The sequence below is a fragment of the Sciurus vulgaris genome, assembly GCF_902686455.1.
Source record: "Sciurus vulgaris genome assembly, chromosome: 5".
Taxonomy (NCBI): Eukaryota; Metazoa; Chordata; class Mammalia; order Rodentia; family Sciuridae; genus Sciurus; species Sciurus vulgaris.
This window is the reverse complement of record NC_136465.1, coordinates 35,492,753-35,509,416: the sequence shown is the minus strand read 5'-3', so window position 1 is coordinate 35,509,416 and position 16,664 is coordinate 35,492,753. Positions and strand designations below refer to the sequence as shown.

General features: G+C 37.6%; 1 protein-coding gene across 9 annotated transcripts in view; it reads right to left on the bottom strand.

Moving 5' to 3' along the window:
- Window positions 1–16,664, bottom strand: part of TENM3 (teneurin transmembrane protein 3) — a 1,088,270-nt gene that overhangs the window by 516,062 nt on the left and 555,544 nt on the right. The window lies entirely within an intron of this gene.

Here is a 16,664-nt window from a genome sequence, read left to right as displayed (position 1 = left end):
CTCCTGAAGGGAAGAGGACGGTCCCTATCCAACAATTCTTTGTTTGCTCAATGGAAAAAAACTGGCAATACCTTGTCACCTGGGATATTGTCCTCCGGTACAGTGTTACCCAAAACCATCTTGCTAAGTTAGGAAGATTGTAGCATGGAATATCTGCTTGGAAATAAACTGTATCCGTGACCTAATTACATGTCAGATATACAGCCAAAGAATAAATGAAATATATGCTAGAGAAAGAATCCAAACTTTGGTGAATTTTAAACAGTTTCCAGAATGTCCTTTTCCATAAGAAGCATAAAATTTTGAAAGTGTATCAGACTGCCAAAAATGTATTAAATACAGGCGGTCCACAACTTATGAACAGGTTGTATTTCAGAAGTTTGTTTTTGAGGCAGTTGTGTAGGAATCTGGAGTGTGCTTTTCCCACTGAAATTGTAACATACGTGGTGGTCAGCTTCCCAGAACACACAGGGAGTGTCATTTGGTGATACCAGGAGCCCACCATGTGCAGAACAATGCCACGATAGGATGGTATGTGGGGCTTCCTCCCAGTGCTCACATTTTCTCCTGGTGAAAAACTAGTGAGAGGCATTAGGGAATTTCCTTCACTACCTGGGGCCCTCCTGTTCCTGTTCTGTAAAGCCCTAACAGTGTGGATACCTCAGGATCTGGGGCACTGGTTCCAGGTGCTTGTAACTTACGTGGAGGAGATGCTAAGGGGCATCTGGAGGCACTCCTCCCCTGAAGAACCTTCTCCTGTGCACTTCTGAGACTAGATATTATAGTGTCTTTAACAACTGAACAGCCAATAGTTTCCTCGGTATACATAATAAGTACGCAGTCTACAAAGGATACTCTTTGCAGGATCAACACTGAGTCCGGGGAATAAGGGAGAGATACCATACAAATAAAAGTGAAATTCTAAGCCCTTTCAGTCAGAAGAGCAGGGGGCATCCAAAGCCAGCTCCCTGAATGGATATTTATCCACAATCGACCAACTATTAATTTCTCCAAAGACCTCGAAATAAGAAAAACCCAAACACCTGGATATAACTGTAGTGTAAGGAACAAGAATCCTGAATTTGCTAGTATTTAACTGTATCCTTTGTTAGTGGAAAGTTTAGGCAAATGATTTTAAATACATATCATAGGCACATACAAAAAATATGCAAACCAGGCAGGACTCTGGCCAATTTAATCTAAGGTGCTTTCCAGCTATTATTTTCTCTCCTTCCTATATCCAGATCTTTAGGAATGGTTGGAAGAGTGTGCATATCACTCAGTAACTCTTCAGGAGTCTGCTGCTGTGCAAACCTGCGCATTGGCGGTTCAGAACTCCGGTGATGTGCAAGCAGACCAGCTGTTGCAGAGCCAGTCCTGGTACGGAGAGCACAAGGTCGTTGGCAACCATCCGTTGCATGTCATTGCTATTCTAGGAGAAAAGCCACTCCTGAAACAGCTGAGAGGTCCTCATGGAGCAAGAGGCAGGAACATTCCTGCCCTGGGCATCAACCTTTGTCCACAACCTCCTGCTATGGTTTGCCAGGGTTCTTTCCACATTTTAAGGTTATAAGCAGCTGCCCATGAAATATAAAACTGAGCAAATGGACACGGAGGTACAGAGTTTAATGTACTCAAGCAAAAACGTACCATAACGTGGAGCTGATCCAAATTTTAAAATAGACACTTATGAATGCTGAAGGAGGTCGAAGATTCAAAGATAACTACCCCATACTTTCCTCTCACAGTCCTTGGTTGTCTCAGAGATCAAAGCAAATCTGACCTATCTCCAGCCCAAAGATCAATGCCTTTTGGTCCTATAAAAACTTTGTCAGAGTGAGTTAGGCATTCTGGACAACAGACCAGATATTTATACATTTGGTGAGCAGAAACCAATACTGAGAAGAACAAAGATGAGGATAGGAGTTGGTGAATTGAAAGTGGAAAAACATTTAAAATCTTCTGGAAAGAAGAGCAGGAGTAAGAAAAAAATGGAAGCTCTTCAGAGCCTCTACCACCCAAAGAATGCTTGTTAGCCAATGTTTTTCTTCCTAAGGCATAAAATAGCCTTGGGTCTGGCCTGGGGAGTCACTGCATATTAGAGACCCTCAGGTCTGGTCCAGGAAAGGCCTTCCATGGTCAGGGTCATCATAAGGCTGGACTGCACCCACTCCTTTGAGGGCCTCTGCATGTGCTATGATTAAGGGAGAACAGGAAGTAGCAGGGGCAGATATGTAGGAGAAACCACATTTAACATAGCAATTGTTCTCATAACACAACTTTTAAAAATTAAAATAATACAAAAGACAAGAAACAAACTTCAGAAATATTTCCTGGTCTGACGGAGACACACTGGATGGGGGTCAAAAAAGGTGTGATACCCTTGTTTGTACAGGATGGGTGAGATGGGCCAGTTCCAGATATGAGTAGGAGGAAGCACAGCAAGGGTCACCTTTCACCTCCTAGGAATGCCAGCTCCATTATGGCAGTGACTGTCTGTTTTGGTCACGGCTCTTCTGAAATACTTAGAAAAGAACTTGCCAGATAGTGGGTAGTCAGTAAATTCTTTCCTAAAAGATGTGCATCAGGGTTTGGCAGGAAGTCCTATGAAGAGTGAAGGAAATGTCACCTCCCTATTCTTGGTTCACCTGCTGAATAGAAAGAGGTAGCAGACAAGGATTCAGGAAAACCATCCCTGAGGCCTCTTCTGACCTGGAATTGTTAGAATGCTTTGCGGGCCTAGGTGTGAGGCTCTTGGGGAGGATGTGTGCAGGGGCACTTTATGCTCTGCAGGACTTCACTTGAAGCTGGAACCATGCCCCTGAAAAGTAGTTATTTAAAGATCAGGTACATTGTGTTCTTTATCCCAGTTTCTGGGAAGAATTTTTTTAGTAGCTCCAAGCAAGCAGGGGACATGAAATTTCTCTGTCTGCTTATATCTAATTAACGTTCAGTGAGTCTCTGGCTATTTAAAATAGGAAAATAATGCATATTTATTCACACATGCTTTGAGATCTGTGGATAAAAATGCTATATTACTACCAACCACAATGAATGCACATACTTTAAATATAATTATCAATTACCAGCTACCACCTGTTGAGATAACTAACTACAGTGCCTTTAAACACCATCCTTCCAAATTTTAGAATTGGAAACATTCTTCAATGTTATATACACTAAATTCAGCCAATTCATTAAGGAAATTCTTTGTTACTCTTATTATGACTTATGTTAGCAAAAGAAGTAGAAAACGAGCAACATGAATGACTAAAATGCCTGAGGACCTGTAGTTGGGGTCTGATCTTAGAAAGCCATCTTTCAAAGCTCATTTAAGATGCACTTAATGGTACATACACACATACAGTCTAAGGTCATAATGCTGCATTTTAAAAACAAAAATGTTGCCCTCTTGGCAAATCAAATATTAAATGGTTAAGATGCATACAAAGTATGATGCATTTTTATAAATACAAAGCCCCTTGTGCAAATCAGTTCATAAACCATGCATAAATAGAAGGTATTATGTTACTCTTTCCTCACCCGGGACCATAGATTGCAGTTAAAACCGTAAGACTCTGCTTATAGATGGGCAATTATTATGGGGTTTTTATTCTTCAAAAGCTATTAACATTTTTATAGCATAAGCAAAGTTATTATAAACAACCTCTAAAATGTGAAGAATGATTTTTTCTGATACTCCTCCCAAATCCTCGCCTCAACATAAGGCATTATATTTGTTTACTGAAATGAGAAAAAAGAAAAAAAGGAGTAAGTAGGTTAAAGCTGAAATAAAAATGTTGCTAGTGAAAAGTTGGGAAAGCCTAAATGAAACTCCATCGAGCTGTTCTATACAGTCTATTTTCTGATGAGGAAACAGTATCGGAGCAAATATACTTGGATGTTTAAGTCATCATGAACCGTCTGAGCCATGGGGCCACAGCCTCCAAGCTCATAGTAGCTCAGGGACATCAGTATCATCCACAAGCCAACCTGAGGGCAGCTTGGCAGTGACCTCTGACTTATGTGCCAGTACACAGTGGGACTCCACAAAACTTCAGCTTCTGAACTTCAAAGGGAAGGATAACAGTGCCTTTGTGCTAAAGTCTACAAAGGGATTTTCATAGACCTTTCAGTCATTGTACAAAAATTCATCATTTTATAGAATAAGACAAAGATAGAAATCCTACAATAATTCTAAGAATGATGAATTTCTGAAATCAGCACCTGTCCCTCATAGAGCTTGTGAGTTCATCCTAAAAAATATCTGAGAGTGTAAAATACATTCTCTAAGCATTCCTAATGAATGTTCTTGATGCTATGTTGTCATGAAGCAAAGAGACACCTGATAACTAGATAATTTATCTATGTAAGACACCAATTACCAGTGACAAGGCTGACTTCATCTTTCATGCTCCTCTTTGAACTGGTAGGCACTAGCATGTAGACTGAAGAGGCACCAGGAGAGAAATCAATAGGATGGGCTGTGAAAGGAAGTATCTGTTCTTAAAGACTCAGTTATCCAATTTCCAAAGTGCAACCTCTGAGTTACAAATTTTAGAGCTGGGGGCATCTACAAAAAAAGAAAAAATTACTGTAATATTTAGGTTTATAACATAATATTACAAGATACATAGAGTCAAATGGTTACTATAATGAGGCTGATTAATATATCCATCATGTAGTTACCCATGTGTATGTGTGTTTGTGTCAAGAGCAGTTAAATTCTACTCATTTAGTAAAAAATACTGAACATAATACAATATTATTAACTATAGCCCTTGTATTGTACATTTGATCTGTAGACTTGTTCATCCTACATATCTATTACTCTTCACCTTTGACCTGAATTTCACTCATGGCCTCCCCAGGCCCTGTAACAATATTCTCTATCTCTCTAACAATATCCTCTATCTCTAACAATATTCTCTCTCTCTGTATATTGGACTTCTTAAAAAAGATTCCACACATAAGTGCTCATATGGTAGCATCAAGCGTACTTTTATTTGTGAGAAAACTTAAATGTAGCACTGGACAATGATTTATCAAAGTCAGTGGGCATCTTTCTACTGTTCTACCTATTCTTACAGAATACTGAGATATTTACCTTACTCTTAATATGCTTCCCTTAAAAGAAAATTTCAAAAGCCATGAATCTCAGGGCTAATGTAACAAGAAAGAGAGAGAGAGAGAGAGAGAGAGAGAGAGAGAGAGAGAGAGAGAGAGAGAGAGACTTGAAAGTGTGGAAAAATAATTTTCTATTGGGACAGGGGTGGTTTGTGGATGCATGACTATTTTCTTCTTTGCCCTGGATTCATGAAAAAAGAAATATTTTGAAAGGACAACAAAATTGGGGTGGGGGGGACCTTGCACATGCATACTAAGGAAATATTAGCTTGAACCTAGACTTCTTAAGAATTGGCTTCATGGAAACCACTGCTTCTTGCTGCAGACCATAGACCATGTGCTAAGAGCAGAAAGTGGAGGCATCATTGACACCTAAGATTCAGGAAAGATCAAGGAGTGCTAACAAGGTGGCCACTGATGCCAGTGTAGCCACTCCACTGACAGTGGACTCTGATCAATCACTGGGTGATTATTGTGATTAGGGGAGGGCTTAAGGTCTTGAAAGTCTAGCTATTGGGGCTCTACAGCCATGTGACCATGAGTCAAGCCTCCAATGCACCAGGACAATGCAGACCTATACCTAAGGTCTAGGAAATAGCTTAAGAAACCAAAGGGGAAACTAGACAAAGAGGGCTGCATTGTTCATTCTTTGAGATTGCTTGAGAGAAAATGAGCTCATCAAATGTCAAGTGTGAAAGTTTTTTTCAAAGTCATTATGCCTCTATTCCATGGAAAGAAGTATCCACCACTAGAGCTATCTGAGGCAATAACCAAATTTATAAATTCAAAAAGGTAATGATTGATGGAAGATAAAAGAATAGCAGCAGCAGGGGTTGTTGCAGAAAGGATGAGATAAGACAGAAAGCTTTAAACTGCCAAAAAGGAACTGCAAGAAGATTTTAGGCACTCTTGTAGCTCTAACACTTTTGGAAAGATGCATTATGACTAAAGACCATACCAAGCCATGGGATAGCAATCCAGCTTGGAATCGAGGTGGAGAGAGACTCTGCTCAATAGCAAAGGCTGAGGACTCATAATCCCCATCCTTTAGTTACCAAGAAGGGCTTGAGGATTTCTAAGATTCACAGCTGCATTGTATATAGTGAAGTCTCCCCGCACCCTGCACACACACATATACACACACACTCATCATCAGCTTGATTCCAGTTTATTTTCATGTTATTTTAGTTTTTCTCAATTAATATCTTTGTTCTTGATGAACTAAGTTAAAGAAGCCTATTTGGGCATTGTTGAAATAGAAACTCATTAAATTCCATTAGTCATCTTTTCTGTACAATTTTGGTGACTAGATTGAAGCAATCAAGAATAAATAGATCCCTTGCCCTTGGACTCGTGTATCTTTCAAGGGCTAACTCTACATGCATTCACTTCCTTCTCAGCAAAGTCTCCTAGGGATTCAGCCTTTTCCTTTTCTTTCCTTTAATGGGCTGCCACTTTCTCTATTTTTCCAATTTCCTTTCTCTCAGTCTGGCAATGGAGTAGGACATCCTACTTCAGCTTTTCTATCTTTGCTGTCTGAAAATACACACAGAGACCATTTTCATTTAAGGGCTCTATTCTCCAACAAGAAAATGGACGGAAAAGCAAAATCCACAAACAAGGGGTAGTTACACAGTTCCTAGCCATATAACAAAATACTCCAGGTAATTGTCCTTAATCTGTTTCCTGATAGCTCCTTTCTTAGATAATATTTCAAGGTTTCTGTTAAATGGTACTTATTGCTGAGTTGAGCTGTGATAGTGGATTAAAGAATTATCACTGCTGGTAGATTAGATCACATTTTGAAGTCCTGTGAGACCCTGTGTTTTAACCTACCCTGCAAGTGCAGCCCACCCCTTTGGCAGACTCCTGGGTGTCTTAGGTAAGAAAGCCATTCCTTCCCTGGGCCTTGAAGCTTTGTTCATTGGGCTGCAAGCAGCTCTTCATTGACTTTAGAGACACCTCCCATCTCCCTGGTTGTCCCTTTGAAAGCCCACCATCATCCATGGTTCCTCTTTATCAAAGGAAGTTCTTTCCTTTAAAGGACCCTACAACTCCTCCCTTGTTGGGACCTCAGATCATTTTGTGTTAATCTTCACTTGTCTGTTCACTCTTCATCTACTTTTCTGTGGTTCTAGCACTGGGAGGTTCTACCCATTCCATTGACCATAACCCTGGTTTCCTATATATCACAGAGCTTTTCTGGGAAAAGATCAGTACCAGTCATTGGCAGACTACATCTCTCGGGGATGATTGGCTGCTTTGCCTGTGGTCTCTACAGATATTGTGACCACTCTATTTCAAAAGCAAACCCTCCAAGCCCCCCATGACTCCAGCCAACATTCTCATAGGCTCCATCTCAGCTCTCCAGTGTGTTGATCTTTTGCCTGTTTAGAAGTCCCTATCTCTATGATGCATCCCAATAAGGTCCTTTCCCTTAGGTCATTGCAAATTTACAAATCCCATACCAAAACCAGCCCAAATGGCTGCAGTGTCTTGGGTATGCAAACATGTTATACTGAACACTGAGCTACATGTTTTTCAGAGTTTTTAAAATTTAATCCACAAAATAAACCCATAGGACAGGTATTTACAATCTCAGCTTCAGATGGAGGAAGTCAGGATACAGGGGTAAAATAACTTGCCCGTTGTCTCAAAATAAAGGATGTCTGAGGCTGATGCTCTCTCACCCTTGTACTCCACTGCCTCACTGAAGAAATCAACAAGCCCGGCATGACAGGGGTTATCATGAGCTGTGCACACGTCTCCTGACAATCCTCTCCTGCCTCACCTGGGCCCAGGAAGTGGTTTGTTTATATGTCCAATTTTTAACAGTATAAAAACAATTTAAATATATATCTTAAATAAAAATATTTTTTAACATTCATAAATATTGCTGCAAAATTGACATAGACAATTTTTGCCTTTGGAAACAGTGGATTATTTCACTGGAAGAATTACCTTTGATAGTGTCTGCTAGGCCACAAGCTATACTAACAACTGTTATACAATTCATGCCAGGAAAAGAATTTTTTTCCCAATTGTGAATTCTAGCCAGAAATATAGGACCTGGATACTCTCCCTAGTAAAGATAGCAAAACCAGGACTTCCTTTTCCATACGTTGTCTAATTTTGCTGCTTTTATTCTTATTCAGGAGAATATTCAGCAAGAAAAAAGAACGAATATACTAATTAAAGGACCTCATATGCCTACCAGGAATAAAAATTGTGAGAAGTGGTTGCCTCATATTTCAATTAAAATATTAAAGAAATTTATCTAAAGATACTTAAAACCTTTTAGAAAGCAGCTTGATTTATGAATTGATAATATATATTGTAAAGTATATAAAATAAGTCACACTATATTCATTTTTCAGAAATTCTTTTAAGTTTTGAATTCTAAAAGAGGATAATCTTGGAAGGACATTTTAACCATCTTTCTTCCCTTGCCTCCAGTCAAATACAGTCACAACAGATCACTTTAATTGGATTGAAACTATCTGTTGGACATTCCTCAGCTTATATTAACACACTGAGGGCAATCCCTAGCTGCCAAGCGTATATATAAGTACTAATAATTTACCTGTCAATTCCATTCTTTTTTTCAAATCTATCTATCTCCATTTGTGCCAGTGATTATATTCACACACACATGTGCGTGTGCGCACACACACACATACACAATCATAGAAAGACAGTGCAGGGGGCAACTATGACAATTTGTTCATGTCTCTTTAAAGTCTCTGAACTTCAGTTTTGTTACTTATGCAGGGGAAATACTACTTGCTTGTATTCTACAAAGGACTTTATGTTTTTAGAAGCAAATAAGTCATGTTGGATGGGTTAAAGCATGTTGCAAATGGTAAGGTGTAAACATAATAAAACATATGCATTCATCATTATTACTACCAACTGATTTCACTGCTGTTTTCTATGCCAGCATAGGCCTTTAGCAAGACACCCTCTGAATAAGGAAAATGTCATTAAAGTGCTATGTAATTTAAAAATTTATGGCATATTTTTGTTACATTCTAAATATAGTACTAATTTTATGTGTACATTTCCTTTCTTGTTCTATTTCTTTTTTCCTGCTCAATTTAGTTTTGAGAAGAAAATAAATTATTTACTCCAGAAGATAAGGTAGGAGTAGAATTATATAGTGGCAGAAAAAAAGGGATCTTAACATTAATGAACTTATTAAAACATGGACTGCAAGGAAGGTCTCCTTCCATCCTATTTTCCCCACCACTCTCTCATGAACCAATGTCTCTCCTCTCTCCCAGCGTCCCTCCCCTCCTCCTCCCCCCATCTCTTTCTGCTTCTCTCTTAATTGGCAAGATGCTGAATTACTGGAAAGACTGCTAGGAGAATCAAAACCTGCTTCCAGTTCCTAGAGACCAAGCTGATTTGGACAAACCAGGACGGAGACATTCAGAAGATAAACACAGCTTGACCCTCTCCAAAGAATGGCTGGTCCAGAGGAACTCTTAGGAGTTGGTTTGTTTCACTGTGGGCTTGAACAGGAAAAGCCCCTTAACCATGATCCACAGCAAACCCAAAGTCACGTTTCATTTTAGGAACTTTCTCTACAACAGACACAGAATTGCGGAAGGCCCTCCTCTCATCCCATAATAAATTACAAAGAATTAAAGAATTATATAAATATAAAAAGCTGAAGTTAAGCATAAAAATAGAAAAAAAAAATCTTGGAAAGATTTAAAAAAAATTTTTTTTTTTTTTAAGGACCCAGGGGTGCTCTACCACTGAGCTATCTCCCTAGCCCTTCATTTTTTAATTTGACAGATGACCTACAACTCATTTTTCCAAGGCCTGGAATTTGGCAATTCTCCTGCTTGGGCACCTCCTCCCATTAAGATTACAGGTGTGGGCCACTGTGCCTGGTCAAAGGGGTCTTTAACAAATGTAAAATATATAACCTAACTCTGAAAAAGAAAAGCTCAACATCAAATGTGATTTCTTATTTTCTTTTTAGAGGCCCCAACACCACTTTGGAACAATGAGATACTAACCCAGATACCATACTCTTTTCCTTTACTCTGTGTCCATGATGTATATAAATATCATCCCTCCATATTTTCAAGCATATAAGACTATAAAAATGAAAAGCAAGCCACATAGTCTCATGTGTGTTCTCAAACACAAATATGCACTCACTGACCCATTCCCTGAATGTTGTCAGCTTGGGATGTGGGGAGGAAGGAGTTAAAGGAGATTTGTTGATAGCATATGTGCGGGATAACTTTCTACATTTCAATGAGTTTTAAAGACCTCCATGCTTCACTGACTATTGTTAAAAACATACTGAATTGGTTATGACAACCTGTGGGTTGGTTTACACCACAGTCTAAAAATTGGGAAATTCAGTTTAGAAATTTGATCAATATTCATGCCATCTCACATCATAATTCAATTGGCAAAAATGCAGTAGAAAACTCCCCAGGGCTATCCTGAAGAACAACTTACATTCTGGTGGTTTAACACATGTAAACCTCCTGCTTGGAATCACCAGTGGGGGTTGATGGAAGCCCTTGAACTTTAACAAGGACTTCCAGGTGATTTGATTGAGGGGTTAACTGTGATGAAGGAGAAATGATCACATTAAAATGAATACACCAAGGCAAAAACTCAAGGTTTTTTTTTTTTTTTTCCTTAACTCTCCACAAGAACTCTCCCCAAAAAGCATAAAGAACTGTCAAAATAGGATCTTGCTTAAAATGCAAAAGGTATTTTCAAAGAGAGGATGACATTTGCATACAATATGTGCTGAAGACTGATGAAATGCTGAAAATGTCTTACTTGTGGATTGAGTCTATATGACATCAAATGCCAGGATTTTTTTTTAAAGGACTTAAAATGTTATATTGAAAAATATTTCTCGATGCCTTTTTCTAATAAATTTAAACATTCAAATATTAACAAATACCTGGATTTTAAACATATATGGAATGGTGACCTTTGAAAATGGATGGAGTATATATTGAAAGACAGTGCACAGTGTATTAGTTAATTATACAAGACCACATTTAAAAGATGGAAACTAATATAGTTTCAAGTGTTAGGCTGCCAACATTATCATGATTTTAGCTCTGGGGTTTCTATTCTAAAATGTTCTCCCATGTCACCCACCACCAGAGTTTGGGTTGTGACCACTTTATATCAGTTCCTAATATAGATAAAGTATAATATAAGATATAATATATCTTTTCATTTTGGGACAGGATCACAATGCTAAAGTCACTTTTTTAAGTTTCGACTTCAATAAAGTTTCTGGACTTTACAAAATAAATATCATGGCAAATCCTTAAAAAGATCAAATATTTTAATGCTATTCACCTGACTCCCTGGGCTTAAAGTGGCTAAATGTTAGCAGGGGGCCCTTATAGAGAAAATTGCTTATTTACTGCATGTTAACAAAAGCACAGTGTCCCTTTCTTTTCTTTTTCTTATTTCGATAAAATCAGCACAAATGAAATCAAGAACTGTTTAAGAATGTTCACATTTTTTTTCTAAAACAGTGTAACTAAATTTGAGCTAAGGTACAGTAAGCACACACAGAACAATTGTGCTTTTCATTGAGAATTCTAAATAATTTGGTATACGTACACTGAGGTTATTTACAATTAAGTAAAGGGCTAAAACAAAACTCTACTAAATGATATGCATATAAAGAAGCATTCTGAAGCATTATCATTCTGGTGGATAAAATCCACTCACATGATTTTCCTAACGAACAAGGACAAATCTTTCATTTTTTTTTTTGTTTTGTTCTATGTTTTTGCTGGAGCTTAAGCTTCTTCTAAATAATACTTTTAACATAATAATCTCTCAAGAAGAAAAATATTCTTTACATAATGGCCTTCACATAACTATAGATTATTGCTTTTATTATACACTACTGTCTGCAAGTTACTAAAGGAAAATTAAAAAGGGGAAAAATTAGGGTCGCAGTAAACACATAAATTTACACTGTACATCACTAGCTATTAGGTAATTATAAAATATCATGTAATGTAATGATAAAACTCCTATTTTTACCTAACCTTTGGAATTATAAGTACATATTTCTACCTATCAGGGATCTCTGGCTAACAGGGAGCATGGACCTCCTCTGGTACAGTTCACTATCAATATAGAGATGTGGGTTCTAGGGTGGTGGTCCCACATTTGGACACTGCTCAGCATGGCAGGTGCCTCTGTGATCCCAGAAGAGTCTGCAGGAAGAAGAGAGGGCGAGGAAAAGATTCAGCTATCAGAACCCTGCACAGTTCAGCACAGGAGAGTGGAGACCAGGCATGCTCTTCTTCACTGAGAAGACTTTTTATAAGTCATCAAAATGTAAGACTCTCCTCAGAGCCACAGGATGCGTATTTCTGAGCTTTTCTATTCACTTAATAGGGCCAAATTTAAAGTTGAGCTGTGCAAAATGTTTTCCAGGAAATTGAAAATCCCAGTACCTACAGAAGCATATGAAATATTCAGTCTGAAAAATAATAAAAACTTCACAAATAATATAAAAAAGATTTTCCAAAACAGAGGTTTGTTTTTGTCCTCAATAGAGTGAGCAGACTTTTCACCATTAGATTGATTGACAATGAAACTTGATAAATGTCAATTTGCACGAGTTTGCAATGTAAACTGAAACAATTATTATAACGCATCACTTGGATATTTTTAAATTGGATTTTAAAGTTTCTGATCATCTGCTATTGGTTGGATTTAACTGCTACCATTACATTTAAGCTTTCAGGTTTTAATTCACTATGTGTTTTAAACAAATGTATTTGCTGACAATATCCAAATTAATAGAAATGAAATCTCCCTCATTTTCAGTTACTTATTCCAAAATATATCATTTGCTTAAAAACCAACGAAACAATGCCAGGTATTAAAGGTGTGAACAAAATGAATTACACCATAATTTTTCATCACCTTCTTATTAATAACAATATAATTTCAAACTAATGAGGGCACTGATATCATCAAATTGTTATGATTTTTCTTCTCAGACATTAATGTCTGTAACTATATTAGATGTTCCTTTTCAATGTATTTAAAAATCAAGAGTAGGAAATGGTTAAATTAGTATAAAAAATTGCCAACATTTGACCATTTTTTACTTACAAAATGGCAATCTGATAGCCTGATTTGGTTGAAAGTTATGTATGATACAGTGTGGTTTTGAAGTTGCCTACTGTGTGACTCTAAGAAATTTATCCTAAATCTCAATTTCCTTTTATAAAATGGGGGTAAAAATACCCTATTCATCAGGATCATCAAGCAATTTAAATGCAATAATTCATAAATGTGCACAATGACTGACACCAGAAAGCTAATATAAAACTATTGTAAAAACAGAAGTCTATATTACACGCTCATAATCACCATTAAACTATCTTTAAAAGATTATGGCTTTCACTAGAATAGCAAACACAATTCTTCCATATGCTTGAGATTATAGCCACAGTGATGTGACATTTTCAGGGCATTTTTCTTCACCACCACCTCAAGGCAGGACAGACTTTGGGGTCAGATATATTTGGACTGGGGACCCTGTTTTGCCACTTATAAACTGTGTGACTTCTGTTAAGCAACTTGGTCATCCATAAAATAGCACTTGTTACATATAAGAAAATGCACCCAAAGTAGTTGGTGCATGCCTACTATATAAAAGCACTAAATAAATGTTAACTGTTGCTACTCAGATTTTTGTTATTGATACGATGATGGCTGTCTTAGTCGCATCCTTTCACTATAGCTGAAAGCCAAGGAAATTCTTATCACTTGGCTTGCTTTCCATATTTAAATAAAATCTTTCCTTTTCTTAGGCAGAACACCTTTCTCTTTATGAGGCTTTAATACTCATAAATTATTATTTAATATTTTTCTGCCCCCCAAATTAGAAAAATAATCTAAAAGGAAAATCCCCCAAAATATCACAAATTAGTAATGGTCATATTGTGCAAATTAAAGGGACAAAAAACAGACCAGATTATCTGTATTCAAGTCTCTGTTCTGGCTTCATATTCATGGGGAAATTATTTATTATCTCTGGGCCTTAGATTTCCCAACTGAAAAATGGGTATAATGGTATTACCTATATTAGAAGAATTTTATGAGGATTAAAAGTGTGCAGGGTCCAGCACACTGTGAGTAGTTGGTGCATGTGAATTATTCTTATCATAGGTACCAGTTAGGCATGTATTTATAAAGTATTCTTCTTAAAAATACTTGGACATGTCATAATCATATTTGATACAAATTTCAGGTGCTTTGATCTTTATGGTAAATCACACATAGACAACTATCTTTGTGGTTGTAGTGTTATTCAGGCAATCACTTTGGAGAAAATTATAGCTAGAAATGATGATAAAATTGTAAAAATGTACTTACAGATTGATTATGGTATTCATCCCAGAAACAATCTGCATCACACCTCATTTTCATTCTGTAAACATTTGGGTTACAAAGATGGCCAGTGAAGTTTTTTAAGAGGATGCAAACATGCCACTGTTCCAGAAAAGACCTAAGTCATCCACAGGATTTAAAGTATATCAGCATTGCCTGAACACAGTGGCTACATGCTTTCAAGTGAGTGAGGAATCATTACTTACGGTAGTTCAACATTTACTGGACACCAACTACATACCAAGCACAATACTAAGAACTAGGAATTCAATAGTGAATAAGAAAAATATATAGTCTACTCTCAGAAAACTTATACCAATGTCTCAAATACACATAATGACCTAAATCCCCTCATCTCAGAAAGTATGAAGCCTGTATCTCTAGAGGCATATAACCTTTATTTTTCCTATTCAGGTAAGAATGGCAACAGAGGTGGATTAACCAAATTGACAGGTAAATGATATGCAACAGACCACAGCTGATGTCAGGGTGGTGTAAACGTTTTAGGAAGGGATTCGGGTACCAGGGTATAACTCATTAGACCATGAATTTGTCGAGTCCTAACCCAGTAGAATGGCAGGGACAAGTGGGCAAGGTCACGTGAGAACTGAACAAGCTGAAACTAGGCGGTGCTATCTCAAAGGCAACTACGCCTGTGCCTGGTAACCTAGGTATTTTTTACACATGCGCAGTAATTTGAACCCAAAAGAAAACCACTAGGAGCTCTGGCGTCAGGAGTATTTCTGTCTCCTTTGAGGATATCGTCTGACCTAGCTGGAAACCACACATTCTGAGGCCTGTGTGCTGGCAATCATTTCTGACTGGTAAATACAAAAACAGATATACAGCAGAATTTCTATTGGTTTGTAAATGAATATGTACAGATGATTCACTGGCCTTCGGAGAATAAAAAAGTAAAAGAATAAAAAAGAAATGATTTTCAGCAGAGAGTAGGAAATTCTCCATAAGCTCCAGCTTCAGCTTGCCTCCCCTCATTCACAGGTGAGTTTGAATAGGGGCATCCTGGAGTCAGTAGAGTCCTAACCTTAGAAAGCTATCTCGAGATCTGTGGAATGTCAGCCCCACAGCAAGTCAGAAGAGAAAATAAGTAAAATAATGTCTTTTGCCATCAAAGATTACTCTGTTGACAAGTGTGCCAAGTATGAACAAAAAGACCTGTGTGAGCAAGAGTGTCCTTGACACTCAGGAATTCAAGGAAAAGCCTGTGGCCACATGGTGCCTTAGTCCCATGGAATCTGCAGATTTCTGGGATCCATTCTCCACCATAGTCTACAGATCACTGATTCAAATTTGCTACTCCATGACTGATTCTACAACGAAAAGAGCATAGAAAGATTTTCTCAATACGTTTTGATCATCTGTAGGAAGCTAGGCAAATTTTCCCCTTTAAAAAAAACATGTGGGTTGAAAAAAGTGTATCCTTTTTAAAAGCAAAACATCACCCCATGGTGGACTCAACAGAACACCTCTATCTGACCTCTACAGCATCTTCTTTTAAAAACTAGTCGAGTGAAGTGGTAATTTAGTCAGTGAAGACAGAGCTTACCACAATTCAACTCTAACTGCCTCATTTTGAAGGCTTCATATTTTCTTTCTTTCATTAATAAAGATTGAGTCAGTCACTTGCACAACACTTTTCCTTTAATGACATTTGTTCTAAGGAGTCCACTAGACTAACTGCTTGTCCTTGTCCACTATTAAAGCTCTTGAAAATACCATTTTCAAGCCTGCTGCCCGGGTGACAGTGCTGGCTCTTTGCACTTCATTTGCACTCTAGTTCAGAGCCATTTCTTGAAAAGTTTCTGATGTGTTCTCTTACTGTAGAGTTTCACGCCTATAATCATGATAAATGGTTTTGCAGACACCTTCCTTATCTTTAACTGGAATTTCATTTGTGTACCATGATTTAGTTACAGAGCAATATAATGGAAAATTAATGTATTTGTTTTGATTCCAAGAATTGTGGATAACCTAGGAAAACCCACAATGCATTCTTACATAGCTATAACATCTCTAACCCTCCTCTATTCTAACTCAGAATGGATCTAATTTATATAAAAAAAGGCTGGCCGTAGTTATAAGCACTATTA